We start from the raw sequence: 20,092 nt of genomic DNA, 5'->3' as shown, positions 1-20,092 counted from the left end.
TTTATTAAAAATTAAAACATATTAAATCAAATAAGTACTTACTCGTGACTTCCTTTCCCTCTGAAATATGCAATATACAGACGTGTGCGGTCACTTGAGCCAGATGTTATCGCTTTGGGATATGAACGCGCGAAGCGCGACGCCCAATGATTGGATACCTAATATCAATGCATTAAAGATCCAACATAATTTGCGCTAATTTGTGTTAATTGGCATTTATCGAGTTTCTGATATTGTCAATTTGCAGGTAGAAAAATGTTAGAAATTGTCAGACTGGATTACCAGGTTTAGGGTACCTGGGCTATCTATCTCATTTAGTAAATATGCATACAATTATTATCAATTAATGTTGCAGTAAAACTGTTCGGCAGAAATTATATGTACTGTTTATTTTCGTGGAGATGGGTAAATCAGTGTAAATGCTTATATAATCTGATTTAATGAAAGGCACTCATTAGTCTTTGCCAATAGTTTTCGAGCGTTTTCGTTAATTTTAAGCAATATTTGTATTTTATACAGTTAATCAGTGTCACGCCATCCACGTTACCACGGTTATCATTTCTTTAAAGTAAAGTAATGTGATGTTATCGCTACCTGTTTTATCTTTACAAATTTTTTTCTCTTAAAGTATTTATTTTCTAGTACGCTTGTGACAGGTAATGTGACTTTTTGTCTAGAATATTTTAAATAATTGACTTTTTTTACAACGGGTGAATATGATAACTTTTAATAAATGGACCATAAATATCACGGTGCGTTTGACAAATAAGTGGAAAGTTTGCAAATAAAATTTAGGGGAAAGGTATGGCCAAAACTCGAACCCACTACCCTGATATTGGCAGCTAAACGCTTTGCCGCTCAGCTACCTGCACATGCGACAGTATAATATCAACTAATATTAAAGATGTAATATTTGTATCGCTATTTATGTTTGGACATTGAAAATGAATTTACGGAAATATACGAAATATTCACATGTGCTAGGTCAATACTAAAGGACCCTTCATCCACGAGAAATAAAAGAGTCTGCCGCAGTGTATACTACGGTGGTATAGAGGGGACATAGGAAACATTTTATTTATCACGTGCACACGTGTTAGCACCACATTCGCACATGTTAGATTAACACGTGCGCACGTAATAACTATCTTAGCTAACACGTTCGCATGTGATAGCTATCACGTTCGCAGTTGTTAGCTGACACGTGCGAACGTGAAAAATTACCAACGGAACTAATCGAGATAACAGCCTATTTTTCAAAAACAAGAAACACTTACTTCGTAAATACCACATACGCACGTGGTAGCTAACACGTGCGCACAGAAAAAATATAATATTTCCTATGTCCTCGCTATGCCACCGTACTATACGTAGAACATCTGCAGAATTACTTCGAAACAAAAGTCAACGGATATGAAAATATTTTCCGCTCTATGATTTATAATCAAGTAACAGCTGAAAGTGAACATTGAACAAAAAGGTATAAAATACATATTTTATAGCTGTTTGAATTATATTAAACTGAATGACTTTGATAGATTATGTGCTTTCTTTATTACCAAAATGCTATGTTATCTACATGTTGGTTTAAAGGTTCGACCTACCCGGAGTGGGTCTCCGTGGTCGAGTGGTTTAGATCGATGACTTCAAACCAGTTGCCCATCACCGGTGCGGGTTCAAGCCTCACTCAGAGTGTTAAAATTCTCCATGTGAGGAAGACATTAAGCAGGTGCTCGCTCGTCACGATGAAATAATGCACGTTAGGGCACCTGGGGTATTCCTCCACCAAGAAAACAGGAAAGTCGCTAAAGGACCTATAAGTGTGTCAGCGCAACGTTCATCCCAACAAAAACGATACTGCATTAAATCGAACGAAAGGCGTTTGTTCAAATCTTTGGACGCAGACACATTATATCGATTACTTTGCGTCTGTAAAAATATTAGAATTGATTTCATAAGTAAAATATCAATACATGTCTTATATACTTTTTCAGTACAAAATATAAATGGATTAGTTCCTCTTTTTTTCTATAAATATTTGCATTGTATGCACAAGCGTTGGAAATGTGCAGAAAAAGAGTTAATTTATGCTTGCATTAGATTTTTACAATGGCGATGATCCACGGATGTATTTATCACTACAAATAAATAGGGATTAATTGATTAATCTTTTTCTTTTCTCAATCGGCTATTTAGATTAAATGTTAAAATAAATCGGGAACGCGCTAGATGAAATGATGGATTCATTCATGTTTGATTTTAAATTTATACCTGTTTTTGGTCCGTGAATGCTTTTTTCAGTTCATGTCATATTTGTATAAAACATTTCTTTCTTTCAATATTGGCATTCATTCTATATACACGTACAAGTTCGAAAACATGCAAAACGTTTGACCTTTGAAATGGCCGGAGAAAATAATTTTCACTACACATATTGATTGCATCCCGTATTTTTGAAATATATAAATTATTTAAACCCCGTATTTCCGGCATATACGGGAAATATACGGAGTTGTATACCAAGCATATACGGACATATACGTCCCGTATTTACGAAATATACAAACTATACATACCCCGTATATTCAGAATATACGGGAAATATACGGAGTTGTATACAAAGAATATACGGGAAATATAAGTCCCGTATTTTCAAAATATACAAATTATTTAAATCCCGTATTTCTGGCATATACGGGAAATATACGGAGCTGTACACCAAGCATATACGGGACACATACGTCCCGTATTTTCGAAATATACAAATTATTTAAATCCCGTATTTCCGACATATACGTGAAATATACGGAGTTGTATACGAAGAATATACGGGAAATTTAATCCCTGTATTTTCGAAATATACAAACTATACATATCCCGTATATCCAGAATATACGGGAAATATACGGGGTTGTATATGAAACATATACGGGACATATACGTCCCGTATTTTTGAAATATACAAATTATTTAAATCCCGTATTTCCGGCATATACGGGAAATATACGGAGTTGTATACAAAGAATATACGGGAAATTTAATCCCTGTATTTTCGAAATATACAAACTATACATATCCCGTATATCCAGAATATACGGGAAATATACGGGGTTGTATATAAAACATATACGGGAAATATACATCCCGTATTTTCGTAATATACGGATTTATGTATTCCCGTGCACCAGACATATACGGGAATATACGGTGTTGTATACGATCAGAATAACCCTTTTTAGAATGTCCCGTATTTCAATAATATACGGGGTATCGTATACTAAGAATTCCGTATTTCATATTATACGGAAACCCGTATTTTATTAGTATACGGACTTTTAAATATACAAGCCCCGTACACGCCCGTATTTTAGTTTTCCCGTATTTCTTCCCGTATACGGGTAATATACGGAATCCCGTACACTCCCGTATATTAACTCTTTTTTCGCAGTGAATACTATCTACATACTGTTAGGCTCCAATCCAGAATGAATAAACTTTAAAATGTTTCAACTTTTTTAGAGAGTGATTAATGTTAACAAGAAGCAGGTAGCATGGGGTTGTGGCAGATGATCGGCCATCCCCCGGCCCCCCTCACTTTATGAAAAGATACGAGCTAAATTTAAAATTTTACATTGTCGCATACATGTGTTTTATCTAATGTGTTCGTCGTACCGCATTTGTTTTGCGCGGATTATTTATTTTGCTGATATATAAGAAACAAACTTAAGGGACATCTTTATTATTTCTCGATTCTTGATTAAAATGTATGTGGAAAATACATTTCGCTGCATGTCCAGTAGTTAAACGCTACTAAAACGCCCGTAGTTATGGCTACGTAATGCTCTATGCGCTCTACGCATTCTAGAGGAGTGCGTATCATATTCATTCGAATTTTTACACAATCCAATATTTGTAAATAAATAGCGTATTTTTTTTTATTTATTTTTTTTGCTGGATGCAAACTACCAGATACAATATTAGTCGACACGTGTTTCGAATGACAGATTTCCTTTAATATATTTAAATAATATATATGTGCGCGAGTTACGTATAACTCTGATTCGGCATTAAGATGCAGTCTGGTGTTGTAGAACTGGCCTGTCGTAAATACTACCGGTATTTTGATGTTTGAAAGTATCTTCACCTTTTCAAAAATATATACGCAAATCCAAGAATTCCTCATCAATGTAGAAAATTAAAGGATTGTTTTGATCCCTAATTAGTTCTTTTCGATGTCTTGTAATTGTTCTGTAATTATAACAACGGTATATATCGCAGATAAATATTTTAAACCATCCCATACCCTGGTCTAAATTAAATTGCACGTAATGGTATTGTAAGCTCGATCTACGTAAGTTTTTGTCAATGGGAAAGTGAAGGTGGAATTAAGCCCGCATTCTGACGGGATAAAAAGGTAATGTCAGTATTTTTCAAAATCCGCCTTCAGGAAAGTCCGATATAAACCCGATGTCCTTATTTGTTTAATGCTAAAAATAATATCATTTATTAATTTTAGATCTAACTTTCATTCAAACAATGTCGTCCATATTTTCTTGCTAGATGGTAAAAATAAAAAAAAAAAAACAACTGAAATACAGCAGAGAAGTTATTTTAAGACTTGAAAACCCTGAAGGCCATATTTTGTATCTTGGAACTAGTTGGTAGCATTTCACTGAAACTTTGTCATCATGAACATATTAGAAATTAAAATGTTTCACTGGAGGGATTCATGATATTGCATAAATTCGGAGAGATAACCGGTTTCTTAGTTAACATTAAAGTCTATGGAAAATATTTAACTTCTAAGATTGTGAGAAAAGTATGGGCGTATTTGAGAAAATACATGGTAGAATGCTGCAGTTTGTGCTTTTGTATCTAATTCCATGCAAGAACAACATTTTACCGCAGGAAAATTGAGAAAATTTTAAGCGGAGATAATTCATGAAAAAAAAACTCAAGGGGAGGTGATCTTCAAGCCTTTGTTCACTAAATATGTTATCAATTTGTTACCCCAGTTTCCACTGCATGGCACTTTTAGGCTTAAATGGTGAACTTTTGTGTATACACTTTGCTAGAATTTGTGGCCTTCGGGGTTTTTATAGTATGGTGAATCGTCAGTGGATAAAAAGTGAAAAGTGACTTGAATCACTTAAAAACCGGTAGAAATGTTAGATTGATTTCGAGATACAAGAAATATGCAGGCATAATTTATTTTGCTAGCATAGATGACCTAGCGTCACCAGTCTGTATATTGTCTATATTCCTTTATGTCAGGTAGTGTATACAAAGAATTTTGGTCATTATAGATCAACATTTTTTGAATGCACCAATCCTTTGTAACCAGGGTACTCCTTAGCCTTCATTATCCGACTCAGAATTATTGTTACTGTCTTTTATTTTAATATTAGTCTTGAAACCGACCAATGCATTCTTTACTCAACCTTATAAGTATATAGAATACCGTAGAAACCGATTTTGGGCATGATAAAACTAAAGTCATTTTTACGAAATATGGAAAAGGAATATCCAAATTCGTTTCGGCATATAAGTAGTTTATATGTGCTACATAGCCAAAATATCATTTTGTAAAGATATTGGCCGTTGTGGCGAAACAAAGACGTCATATATCCTCATCCACCCTATGACACCCTTAGCTTAGCCTCGCACAGGACCTGTGTTTTTTTTTTTTTTTAGAAACACTGTCGTTTTTTTCAAGTTGCCACTGATCTGCACTCTGCATTTCTTGGACAATACAGAGTCATTGTTTGTTAAGTCTGATGGCCTTGATCGGACCTATGTATTTTTTTTATAACATCATAGTTGGGGACTTACGACATGGATTTTACCTTTCAATAGTTTTCGGCTTTACCAGAGGTTTAAAAGATCTCCGCCATTCCCAAGGCCACAGTGTGCGGTTACACACGGGGTAAGTCATCCTTGCACCGATCAGTGATTCGGTTTAATCAGTCGTAGAGTTTTCATTCGATAGTGCATTTTGTTTGGTACCTTATATTTGTTCTTAGATATCGCCTTTACACTTCCGTGTTTTGAGAAATATATGTCAATGTATTGAACTTAAAAATTTCGAAGTATCAGTGTCAATGAATGATGCATTTAAAACTACACTGGAAAGTCGCCATATGACCTATCATGTCTCGGTGCGACGTTAAATCAAAAATCAAAAAAACAAAACAAAGATAAATAAACATGTAGGTAAAGTTGAACAATGTACAAAATGTTCTTAATTTTGGCTTGTTTTTAACATTTATAAGAAAACCTTTAGCTTTGGAGGAAACGTTAGTTAGCATACTTACAGAATGACATTTTCTCTATCCCGATCCTTCATTTCACGCTTGGAACTTTGCTTTCCACAGAGCTGCATAGAATTTAAAGGGACTAGTAAAATGAAAAAGTGTCCCCGAACCAATCAGTCCTTAAAATATTTTTCACCGGGTACCAATCAGTTCAATTTCTTTCCCCGGATATCAAATTTTAATCAGTACAGTAATTCTTTTGTGCTAGTTTCAAAGCTTTCTATCGGTATAATTTACTGAAATTAGCATACATTTGGTCCATATTATTATACACTTTCACAGCCCGCCCGCTTAGCTCAGTAGGTAAGAGCGTTGGTCTACGGATCGCGGGGTCGCGAGTTCGATCCTCGGGCGGGGCGTATGTTCTCCGTGACTATTTGATAAACGACATTGTGTCTGAAATCATTAGTCCTCCACCTCTGATAATTCATGTGGGGAAGTTGGCAGTTACTTGCGGAGAACAGGTTTGTACTGGTACAGAACCCAGGAACACTGGTTAGGTTAACTGCCCGCCGTTACATGACTGAAATACTGTTGAAAAACGGCGTTAAACCCAAAACAAACAAACAAATACACTTTCACAATCATATTATACACTTTCACAATCATATACGTCCAGTAAGCGTGTTTCCTGGTATCGAATGGTAGTATATGCTGTCCTGAACATTTCCCGAGGGGATTTCCCTTTTCACTTTCCTAATCGAGAAATATTGATTGAAAAATTTCCCGATCGGGAAAAAAAACACCCACATTTATTTACCTTTCCGCATGGGCTCCGGGATGAACAAAACACGTTGGATTTACATACTATTTGCTTGAATCCATTCTTAAAACATTTATCTAAAATTCTACCGAGGGCAAAGTTTTAAAACATTATTGTTTCTGACATATTCAAGCTCAAAGTTAACGCTTTCAGCACTTTCCCTATTTGGATAAAAAGTTTCCCGAAACAGGAAAGAACTGGCAATTTCTATTTCCTTATCAGGGAAGTTTTGAAATGCAATCTTCACTCTGACATTTTAGCACCTACAACTTGTACTTAAAATTAGTTTTCAAATTATACACAAATAATCACGGTATCGTTCCAAAAAGTTCAAGAACAATGTATTTGATAGCCATACAACTTGATTACCAACCTTTAACATGGAAAGGTAATTTTCATTGATAAATGTTGTTTACTTTGTCTATTTGGTCTGTTTTGGTATTATTTTGAATAACGAGAGCAAAGTTTTAAAACGTTATTGCTATTGAGATATTCAATAAAATCTGGAAATTAGATCCCTCGGAAGCATCGAGAACAAGAAGAACAGTGAAAATTGCAGACTCGGTTTTTGAGTCTGTTCATGGGCAGTAATAGAAAATGCAACACTGCCCACGCCCCCTAGCACCAGCAGTATTCAATCTTCAAATCTAAACGAGTTGAAATCAATGATCCCGAAGGACCAAAAAATATAACAACACTGAGATGAAGTCGGAGCTCACAGTTAAAGCTTTCAGCACTTTCCCGTTTTGGATAAAAAGATTCCTAAACAGGAAACAATTGGCAATTTCTTTAATTTCCCGGTTGACATAAAACTTTCCTGATTTGGAAAATAATATACTGAACAGGAAAGCTTTGATTTCAATCTGAATAGCTGTCAGTGATATATTCTGTAACACATTCACAGTTTTAGAAGTCTAGGTAAGTTTCTGTCATATTTATGATTTACCATTAGGAGAATTTCACCAACGAATCATAGTCCACAGTGCTGTAGTTAATTTTTAGGCCTGCCAGTAAATACTGGTAGATCGAAAAAATCACTGCAAATATACAGGCTGTCAAAATTTCTTGCCAGTAAAATGTAATATGAATCACACTTTTTTCCATCTCCAATTAGAATTACTACTTTAATAACACTAATAATTTTTGTAACATAAAAATTACATTTATTAGGTCTCTGAAAGTCAAACATTGTCCTAAAGAGATAAAACGTTTTAAAATAATACCAAAACAGACCAAATAGACAAAGTAAACAACATTTATCAATGAAAATTACCTTTCCATGTTAAAGGTTGGTAATCAAGTTGTATGGCTATCAAATACATTGTTCTTGAACTTTTTGGAACGATACCGTGATAATAAAGCGCGGAGAGTAGTTTCCCTTACAAAAATGGCGAAAATTGTAAACAAACTTGCATCTGCAGACAAGAGAACATAATTCTGTCAACTATTTTGCCTGAGTTATGGCCCTTTCTGTACTTTGAAATTGGTTAAGTTTTTCATAATCATTGCCATTTAGTGCAAGACTTAATCAAAATCCACAAATACAGGATCATTGTTTGTTTAATCTATTTTTTTTTCTTTAGTCTGAATATTTGTGGTAATATTTTGACCCCGTTCTTCAGTTAATTCTTCGAATAGTCGAGCCTGCTGTCATCCGACAGCTCTTGTAAATTACCCCAGGTCTGCTCACCCAGGGGGTTGAACTCTGCATGTTATTTAGCCATTCACATGGCTTATAAATGGAAGGTCCATGGTTCTACCAAGGTGCCTGCTTGTGATGAACTAATGCACGGAGGGGCACCTTGGGTCTTCCTCCACCATCAAAGCTTGAAAGTTTTCATATATGACCTTACTGGTGTTGGCGCAACGTTAAACAATATGTGTGCAAGGCTGTAGCAAATTTCATGTGTTTGTTACATCAGTAGTTAACAGGTGTGGGACATTATTTTATGCTGTGAACTGAAATTTTTAGCTATGTTTAATTTGTAATGGAAAACGGCATACTTGTCATATATGTTCTACAGAGAATTCTCACAAAGGTCATTGTTTTCTGATGTTTCTTATGTCTCTTTATATCCATTCCAAAATGAATGTTTTCTATAGTGCCTATAATGTGTGTGCAAGGTTGCAGTAACTTTCATGTGTGTATAATATCAGTAGTGGCTAACAGGTGTGTGACATTATTTTATGCTGTGAACTGAAATGTTTATCTATGTTTAATTTGTAATGGAAAATGGCACACTCGTCAAATATGTTCTACTGTGAATTCTCACAAAGGTCCCTGTTTTCAGATGTTTCTTATATCTGCTTATAGCCATTCAAAAATGAATGTTTTCTGTAGTGCCTATACTGTGTGCAAGGTTGTAGTAACTTTCATGTGTGTATTATATCAGTAGTGGTTAACAGGTGTGTGACATTATTTTATGCTGTGAACTGAAATTTTAAGCTAAGTTTAATTTGTAATGGAAAATGACACACTCGTCATATATGTTCTACTGTGAATTCTCACAAAGGTCATTGTTTTCTAATGTTTCTAATATATGTTTATATCCATTCAAAAATGAATGTTTAATGTAGTGCCTATAATGTGTGTGCAAGTCTGTAGTAACTCTCATGTGTGTGTTACATCATTCTGTAGTGGTTAACAGGTGTGTGACATTATTTCATGCTGGAATTTTTAGTAATTTTTAATTTGTGACGGAAAATGGTAAACGTCATATCATGTTGTACTGTGAATTCTGATAAACATGACAAAGGTCATTGTTTTTATAATGATTCTGATGTCATTTTATATCCATTTTGGAATGAACTTTTAGAGAGGTTTATTTTGGCTGGATGTTTTTGTTTTGAATAGTTCTGTCGAGTGCAGGTATTTTAGGGGATTTGAAGTGCATGCAAAATTGTGCCTATAGAACATTTCACTAAAAATAACTGTGGTCTTAGGCCTTTATGGACAGATAGCTCGAGGTCAATTATCTATTTTTGTTATATTTCATTCTACATGGATGTTATTTGAACAGTGAATGGCTTGTAAACAGTGAAATCTGGAAAACATTTGGTTTATTCATGACATTTGTTGAAATTGCTTCAGTCTCGGTAAAATGTATGTAGCCACTTGAAAAATGTTGAAAATTCTACTTATTTTCAGTTTACATATTTCTGGAAAGTTTCTAAATTTGCAGGTTTTTATTCATGAAATGCATTTTTATCAGTTTTATGTTTGAAACCGGTAGGCAGAGAAAAAAATGGTGCAGTATGATATTTTTTTAATATTTTTTTAGAAATTTAAGTTGCACCGAAGAACTCTGACCTTAGAGTCAGATATGTGTATTTTTTTTTCTTGTTTACATGAAATTACTCTCTTTATTACTTGAATTTACAAGTACTCACAGTCTGAACAGAGGAATATATATTATCATAATTTGTGCAAAATAAAAAAGTTCAAGGATTTGAAAACTGAACAGATTGGGCCTTAAATTGATATATTTTTTATTGATTTTGAAGGAAAACAGGCAGATGGTCAAACACTATTCTTGAATTTCGACTGCCTTATAAAATAATTGAGTATAATCATCATATCTGAGGTCCTGAATTGTACAATTACTTATTCTGTTGAATTTCTTACATTTGTAGTAACAAAAAGCCTGAAATGAGAGCGCTTAAGAACAATGAGAAGTTTGATGCATAGATGGGAATTGGCCACTTTTGTATATATAAGTCTACATCGTCCCAGATTCGACCAAAGACATTTATTTGCTGCTATGAATGGTAAATAATGCTTTGTAGATGTTTTAAATAATAACTAGGTACTATTCTGTGATATTGTAAAACTTAATATATATGTTAAATTGCAATTGCAAGCAAAAAAAGCTAGGAAGTAGAATTATAGTAGAATAACATTATTTCAGCTATTTTTGCCATAATGACTACCTGAAGAAAGTGTGGATTGTGTGTGTGTGTGTTCAGGTTTAACAATTTTTCAGTCATATAAATGGCGGTGTCTACTTGAAGCAGTGAGCACTTAGTAATAGTACACTAAGCTGTATTGACCCGTGAGAAGATTCAGTTCAGATTGTAGTTAATTTTACCTGAAAACAGTAAACATTTCTTGAGATCTAGAAGCCAGTAAGGCAAGGAATAATGAAAAGGCTGCTTCGTGATTGATAGTTTTAGTATTTAAACTGTTTGTTATGGCAGAGTCTTACATATACTTGGTTTTGAGGTTTTAAATTACATTATAATAGTTTCAGTGAGGGGAAAGAAGATTTTGATATAAATGTTCAGAGAAAAATTGTTGTGAGTGGCACTTTTTTACAATTTCACATTTTCTTTGCAGTCAGATTGAGACATATATTTTGCTCATACATGCAATTGAATTTTAAACTGTTAAAGTATTTAATCTGAGATATTATGACAAGTTTGAATCAATTTTTCAGACGTTCAGCTGCAGGCCTTTAAGTCTCACACAAGATGCTGGTTCAGTCGCACGAATGGTCACTGGAATTCACAAGAGTCACTGGAAAAATTAGGAGAACCAGTTGAAGTTGCTCAGGTTGATATATTTACAGACATTTATCCAGTTTGGAACATTCAGCAGACAGTGATGTACATTTAAATCATTATAAATATTAGAGAGGGGCTGTTTTTGCCAGAGAGCTTGGCTGTGATACACAACTTAAGATTTTGTACAGTGTAAATTGTAAGGGTGTTCAAGATGCATGTACAGTGTGCACTGAATGTCATTAAACTGTAAGATTTGAGTTATAAGCTTTTTATTAAGCTCACATAATTATAGACTTCTCAGAGCTGGCTTATTTTTACCTACGGTAGCTATATATGAGTGATCACTGAAAAGTACATGACACATTTAAGTACAAAAGTTATTATCCCCCGACGGAGGAATATAGTCTTGGCGTTGTCCGTCCTTCAGTCCGTCTTTCCGTCCGTCCGTCCGGAGCCATATCTAGAAAATGGTTGGGAATATTTATTTAAAACTTCATATACATGTTAACCATTATGCGTTCTTGCGGCCCATTAAGTTTCAGTCAGATTGCCCTAGTAACATCAGAGTTATGGCTCTTAGAAATTTCTAGTGTTAACTATATAGAGTACTATAAATATGGCAATTTCTGCATCATAACTTTTGATATATTTGACCTATAACTATGAAACTTAAACAGAATTTAGATCACCATAATGTGGTTGTGTACACACAGTTTAGTTTGGATGTATGTGTAAATTAAGAGTTATTGCCCTTTAATTGTATAAAAATCCATATATTTGTACATAACAAACTTACCATTTGGTAGAATTTCATTAAATTTCTTTCATTCTTTTCCATGAACATATATTGTAAACATGTGAAGTTGTGTACCCGCACCTGGTCACCCCCTTACCTTGATCACACCCTTCCCCTCCCGATCCCCCGGCACGCCCCCGCCCCCCCCCCCCCCCACCCCCCCAAAAAAATCATTCCTTATTTTAGATATTTTTCAAAAAAAACTTAATATACATGTTCACCACAATGAGGTTATGAGGCCCATCAAGTTTTAGAAAGATTGCCCAAGTAACACCAGAGTTATGGCCCTAAGAAGTTTCTAGTGTTAACTATATAGGGTACTATAGATATGGCAATTTCTGCATCATAACTTTTGATATATTTGACCTTGAACTATGAAACTTTAACAGAATTTAGAGCTCTATAATGTGGTTGTGCGCACACAATTTCGTACGAATTTCTTTTGTAACTTCAGAGTTATTGCCCTTTAATTGTCTAAAAATCCACATATTTGTACATAACAAACTTCCCATTTGGCAGAATTTCATTAAATTTCTTTCATTCTTTTTTGTGAACATTTCTTATAACATGTGAAGTTGCGCACCCACACCTGGTCACCCACTTGCCTTGGTCACACACCCCCCCCCCCCCCCCCCCCCCCCCAAAAAAAAAAAAAATAAAATAAATAAACAATTTTTTTTTTCATTTCTTAGTTTAGATTTTTTTCAAACCTTCCATGATTATTTATCAACATGCAAGTTGTACCATTCCCCCACCTCACTCCTCCACCCAATCATGTCCATCACTGATCATGCATCACAATCTAATTTGAAATTACCACATACCGATTTTAGGCCCAATATAAACAAATACATTTTATCTAAATGGCAATTGTCATGGAACAATGCTTCATTCAATAAACTTCATGATATCAAACCTGCTCTAGGGGAATTGCACCAAGGGAACAGATCTGTTCGCAGGGAGGAAGTTGTTCTTTCTCGCTGTCGAATAGGTCATACCCGTTTGACTCATTCTTATCTTTGGAATAAAGAAGATCAACCCGAATGTGTACCATGTCAAACACCGCTAACTATTAAACAAATTTTAATCGACTGTGTGGACTTTGCTACACAACGCAGTACATATTATGACGTTCAATCTTTGAAAGTGTTATTTGAAACCGTTTCAGTCGGAAATATTTTATCGTTTTTAAAGCAGATAGGAATATATCAAAAAATCTAACATTTGATACCTTTATTTACATCTTGCAATATTATAATGTTTGCAGCTGATATTTTAACACACACGTATATACATTTTTACATAACTGATTTTAGATATCCTTTACTTTTTTACCTGGATGTTTTCTAGATATGTTTTACATTATTCATAGTGTTCGTTACATTTTAACATGGATTTTTTTAGGAATGCTTTACATTTTTACATCAATGTTTATGCTTTACAGTTGGTGTCTGCAATATGACATTTTTCTCGGCGATATATTACCATTTTGTGTCGATTCGCCGTAAAACCCAACTCACAAACTCACGGTAGTAAAAATTCTATTAAACAATACTTTAAGTTATTAAACTGGGAGTATTGAAACCACCCAAGCCGAAATGTTCAATGTGGAAAAATTAAACAGTATACTAACACAACATTAATATCGTGCTGATCATCTGAAGAGACCGAAATATAATAGTAATATAATAATAATAATTGAATGAAGGTACGAGGAGATATCTTACGGCCGTCACACGGTACAAACAACGCTACTGTGATAATAAAACTGTAAACGTGGAAAACCACAAGTCGCCCATCACGACATAAACGAAAATGTTACAGGCTCGGTATGGTTGAGCCTGTCGATGGACTGTAGTGGAAATGCAAGGTACCGGCCACGTCCTCTAGCCCTCGGTTGAGCAGAACTCAACATTTACACATGATAAACGTACCTAGATATAATATGTTGACATCCGCAGATGTATTCATACGGCGGTGTACATGGAACTTTCAATGCGTTATAGATAGTTTGTGACGAAAGTCTAGTTTGAATACGTTTGAATATATAAGTTATTTGACACGGTGATTAAGCAGCCAAATTATGGAAATCAGAAAATAATATGACGCAAGTTATTGCAGAAATATACCTATCATTTTCTACATTTCCTTATGACAATTATTTGTAATGTTTTTTTTATTTAAATGTGGCATATTTTATCAGATCTCACCTTAATCAAATGTCAAGTTAAAATCATTACACCTGAAATTATTTCCATGCACTAGCTATTTCTACTGTTCTTATGATTATTTGCAGTGTGCAGTGTCTTTTTCATAAGTTTTTTTTTCATTCAACATAAATTATAAAGGGTAAGTTATTGACAGCTTGGCAGGTTTAAGATTATTACATCCTTGGTTGGTAAACGTTTGAAGTAGGAAATATCACTGTTTTAAATTACTCCGGGACTAAATGCTGACGTTTAATAAAGAATAAGCCTTTACAATTGGTCCCATAGACTACTTTTAGCCCGTTCATTTAGCTGAATAGGAAGAGCGCAGATCTATGGATCGCGAGGTCGTGAGTTCAATCCCCGGGTGAAGCGCATTTCTCCGTGATGATTTAATAAAAGCTTGTTTCTGAAATCATTCTTCCTCTTTCTCTGATTCATGTGGGGAAGCTGTCAGTTACTTGCGGAGAACAGGTGTGTACAGGTACAGAATCAAGGAACACTGGTTATGTTAACTGCCCTCCGTTATATAACTGAAATAGTGTTGACACACAGCGTTAATCGCAAAGTAAACAAACAAAAACAATATACATTATTAATATAATTAATAAGTATTAAACACTGACAGAGCAAGTTTGATTTGATCATATTTGAGCCTTTATTCCTAGTGATTCAACAAATTAAAAATGCATTTTTAACATATCCCCACCTACACCCCCGCCCCCAACCCGACACAATCCTACCTGCTCAATGATGACCAAAAGGGATAAAATCTCCTCTTAGCATTTTTACATTTATATCACAATTTTCAATTCTTTCCGTTTAAAAATGTATATCTGTGTTTTTCAAAAAAGGCATTCTGGTAAATTCACATTAGTGATAAATAAGCATGTTTAGAAAAAGTTTATACTCACAAAGATAACCCCCTATCTACTGAGGTATCCGGGAAATTTGGAGGAAATCACACGTCTACTAGGGTATCCGGTGAATTGGAAATGAAGCCCGAACTGCTGGCCTATCCAGTGAAATGGAAACCCACATCAGTGAGACACAAAGGTGTCTAGTTAAGATGTGTAAAAGGCCTTAAGAAAGACAAAATGTGAAGATATGTTCAACAGCATACTGCCAATGTTGAAATATGTATTTGTTGATTAAATTACATAAGCCGGTATGAATGATTTTATAAAAAAATGGAAAACATAGTAAATTCACATGCTGATGTTTATAAACGAGAAGGCAATAAATTACGTATGAGCGTAGTATGACTTAGAACCAGTAGTATCGGTTCCGCTTACATAGGTCCACTTCGCTAAATTTACATGCAGTGTCGCACCATTACGTAAATTACCGGATTGCCTATTAAAGGAAAGACTATGTCTCTGTTTTAAAGACCAGATTGAAAACGAAGCACGTGTACTTGAAATGGGAATCATATAGTGATATCCGATATAATTTATTAAGAAAAGCTAGATACACAGATACACAAATGAGAACTGTATGAATATGTCTGAAAATGAACATATAATAAGAGGAGAAATACTAGTATCTTATAAACAAAGCCTGCCATTTTGTTCTGAAAAAAAAAAAGAAATAAGGCAACTTATAAAACTGTCCTGTGTATTATATGTAGTGTTATATTTTAGATGTGAGAAATTGTCTTGCATAATAATTCAAAAAGCAATGCTAGCTAGGTCTCCCAAAATTTGAAACCTGATGATAAACATTTCAATGCAAGATTTTCACGATTGGAACTGTTGTAACTAGTGACTTAACATATAACTGAATGTTGTAGTGAACGTATCGGAAATGTATATTGTTTCTTCTTATTGGTCATTATAAGAAAAAAATATTTCATCAAAACGTCTATAAAAGTACATTCATCAGTAAATGAATGTAATATAAGACGAAATTAAGGTATATTCATCAGCTTTTAGACATAAAATAGTTCCATATACTGTGTACATTTACTGCTTAAAAAGAACTAGTTTATTGTTACATCAAACGGCATCTTTTTCATAATTAACCTTTCAATTAATATTTTAAGCAATTATGAAAAGAATCAGAGAAGGAAATCCTAAATATGATTTGGTAAAAGAGTGAAAAGAAATATATGTATGTTCCCTAATATATAGTTTCAACTGAGCCATAAGGCGCAATAAAGATATTAACTATTGCTAATTGTCATTTTGGACAAACATGTGTCCGTCAGCCCTAAATTGGCGCTGTGGCATTTGTGGAAGTACATATATGTGTTTCTTTTGTCAGACATAAAGTCGCATCGACACAAGTATAGGTGACTATCCAGCTTTGATGATGGAGGAAGACATCTGATGCTCCTCCATGCATTATTTCAACGAGCGGGCACATTGGTAGAACCTTCCGTAAGCCAGATGGATGGTCTACTCACATCCAACATGAAGAATTCAACGCTCAGAGTGAATCCCAAACCCACATCGGTCAAGGGCAAGTAATTCTAAGTCAGCTACATTAACCACTCGAGCGCGGATGCCCCTTGTTAAATTACAATTGTTAAACTCGCTTTCATAATTGTAATTATATAGAATTGTAATTATATATAATTATAACTATATATAATCACCTTGTTTATTTTATATATTAACATAATGTTATACATTTATACGGCAATGAAAGAATAATTATCACGAGTCATTCAAATAACGCATTATTTTCTTTACATTTCGATGGCCGATGACCCCATGTCTTCTTGGTATCATTTGAAAGAGCTGTGTCAGCTGAACAAGAATCAGTAAATAAGATGACCATAAATTATATGTAGTCATGTGTTACTGTTAAGTCATAAATCTTGTACTCAATTTCTGTTGAAGTATCATTGAAAACTATCAAGTAAAAATAACAAGTTGTATAACATATTTTTGTCATGTAATTAATATTTTCTTTTTCAGTGGGCAATACACTTTCAGATGGTACATGAGCTCAACGGGCATCAATATTTAATATATTCTAATAACACTGCTGTATCGAACTTACTTATTTTGTGGACCGGATGCCTTAATATTTCAAATATAGCACTTTTTAACATAAAACTAATTATTACATACGTTACAATAAATAGTAACAAAAAGCCGTTTAATAGGGTCATTGCGGCCTCTATTGAAGAATCCATAATGACACAGTGCGCCTCACGCGCCGCAATAATAATAGTATGGGTAACCGGAACGTCAGCGCGTTCTGACGTTGACGTTATGTATAGAGGACATAAACCTGATATGTAGGTTTAAGGTCAAGGTTACAAATTGAGCTAGAACTTCCATAATATTTAGTGTCCGGAACATAACTTAGTAACCATTCAAGGTATTAACTACAAACTTGGGATGCAGGTAGATGGAGATGATGTGCAGAGTGCATTAATCATGGTAGTAGTTTATAAGTCAAGGTCACAGCAAGATCAACTCTGCCATCATATTTCGTGTTCTGAGCGTAACTTAAAATATATTTTTAATTTGGAAGATCCCTTTTTCGTTGACTTACACATTTGTTTTGAGAATTACTTACCTTTGTTGTAACTATAAATAGTTTTTTTGTAACCTCTTTAGTATTGGCCGTAGGGGAAAACCGATACCACTTTTTTGTGGCACAGCGTGAGTGGTACCTCATAATTTTAGGTTTATTTTGACATATCTGTATCTGGTAAGGATATTTTGTACAACAAATGTACATCCACGTAGTCTCGATTTTAAGATTGACCGTGGCGACAATTGCATTGTCATATATCTTTGAAAACGACCTCTTGTTGAGTTGTATTCCTAATGTTGAACCTTAGCCCGCAATACTTCATAGCATACGACATGCTTATTCCATTTGTCTATGAGTAAGCGTTATCAGAGTGAGATCAACAAATTAAACAATGTAAAAAGATTAATTGTAAAACTAAAATCCAGAATTCATCTGTAAACTATTTTAGTTGCACAGCAAAGATAAAGATATAAATTTCAAGAGGAAGAAAAAAAAATCAGAGCAATGAAATTTTAAATTGATTTCAGATTCCTATAATAACCAAACATTAGTTTACATAATTTTCTTGTGATACCTTTGTTTTATATCTAAAATAGTTTTAGAAAAATTAATTGATATGATGGCAGGTAATTGTTCAGCAAGCACTTTTCAAGTATTAGTTCGTTTACAGTGCTAAGGTAGTCAAAACTTAGACCAACGGAATTTTGTTTTTCAGATTTAATTAGTTTGTTTACAAAACTAAGATAAAGTACTAGATGCTTGCCTGCGTTTTATGCTTTGGAAAGAATCTTCTTATAGATTTTGTTTTAAGGTATCAAATCTACGCAAATACAAATTGTGTATAACACTGCTATTAAAATTAATCAAATATTGATGCCTGGTAAGCTCATAAAATGTTGGTATCATTTGAAAGTGTATTGTCTACTGTAAAAGAAAATATAATTTACATGAAGAAATTATGTTAATAGAATTCTTTTTTTTTTTACGTTATAATTTTCAGTGATACTTTATCAGAAATCCAGTACTTACAGAGTAAGATTTGTCATTTCGCATTCAAAATTATGACTGTAGTGATTCAGGCACAATGCACATATTTGTAGCCATCTGATTTACTAATTCTTGTTCAGCAGACACAACTCATTCAAATGATATCACAAGACATAAGGTCACAAGCATAGAAATGTTACCTGTTTGTGGATCGGATACCATAGACATGAACTTGTTATTTGAAAGGGGAATTTGTTGCCGAATGTTTAAAGTTTCTGACTTCAAATACCTTTCACCTTGATGTAATCACCAATGTGTGTTAAAAGTTATCAATTCTAAGTTCAAATGTGCATTTCACCGGCAGGTTCACTGATTTACAGTAGCTATATTGTACTAAGGAACTTTGTCAGTTGTTACAAAACTTTGTCAATTTGTTACACTATTGGATAGAAGCCTTACAGTATTAATCAAAACAAAGCCTAGCTATGCATATCATCAGCATGTTATGGTTTGATTTTTATCAGCAGAGTTATAGCCCATGATTTGTCAGAATTCCATAAAACTTTGAGTTATTATGTGAAGCTTACGAGGGCTCTTCAAAAATAACGTAGACTTTTTCTATAGCTTTTATATACTTTAATGAAGCAAAACATTAAATATATCATATTCATTTGCTATCTTTCTACTAACTGCACTGCAAATTTGACTTGATTTTGACCATGCATTCAGGAGTTAGGCCTCCTCGAAAACAGTCACTTACATGGACCCGGCGCACGACAATATATTTCAACGACGTTAACCGCCCTCGTAGTTACAAATATCGCTGGTATAGCAGCAGCACCCTTAATTTATAATATTCTTCAGTATCTTTGCTACTTCTGTTGTACTAATGGTTGGAATTCCACTTAACTTAACATGACTGATCACTGCCAAGAATATATGCTATAGCATTAGGTCATTATTGTTCACACAGCCTTCATTTACCTTGTAGTTATGGCCATTCAATTGTGTCATTGTACAATTTCTT

At 34.1% G+C, this 20,092-nt stretch overlaps 1 long non-coding RNA gene across 1 annotated transcript in view; it reads left to right on the top strand.

Annotated features, from left to right (window-relative positions):
- The window catches only part of LOC123545267 (uncharacterized), a 31,864-nt gene extending 18,869 nt beyond the window's left edge, over positions 1–12,995 (top strand). The window contains exons 2-3 of the long non-coding RNA XR_006685298.2: positions 10,711–10,845; positions 11,514–12,995. This is a non-coding gene — a long non-coding RNA (uncharacterized LOC123545267). The remainder of the gene's footprint in view (positions 1–10,710; positions 10,846–11,513) is intronic.
- Positions 12,996–20,092: the final 7,097 nt, after the last annotated feature.

Source organism: Mercenaria mercenaria, chromosome 1 (genome assembly GCF_021730395.1).
Source record: "Mercenaria mercenaria strain notata chromosome 1, MADL_Memer_1, whole genome shotgun sequence".
In the NCBI taxonomy this organism is placed as follows: Eukaryota; Metazoa; Mollusca; class Bivalvia; order Venerida; family Veneridae; genus Mercenaria; species Mercenaria mercenaria.
This window is presented reverse-complemented; position numbering and strand designations above follow the sequence as displayed.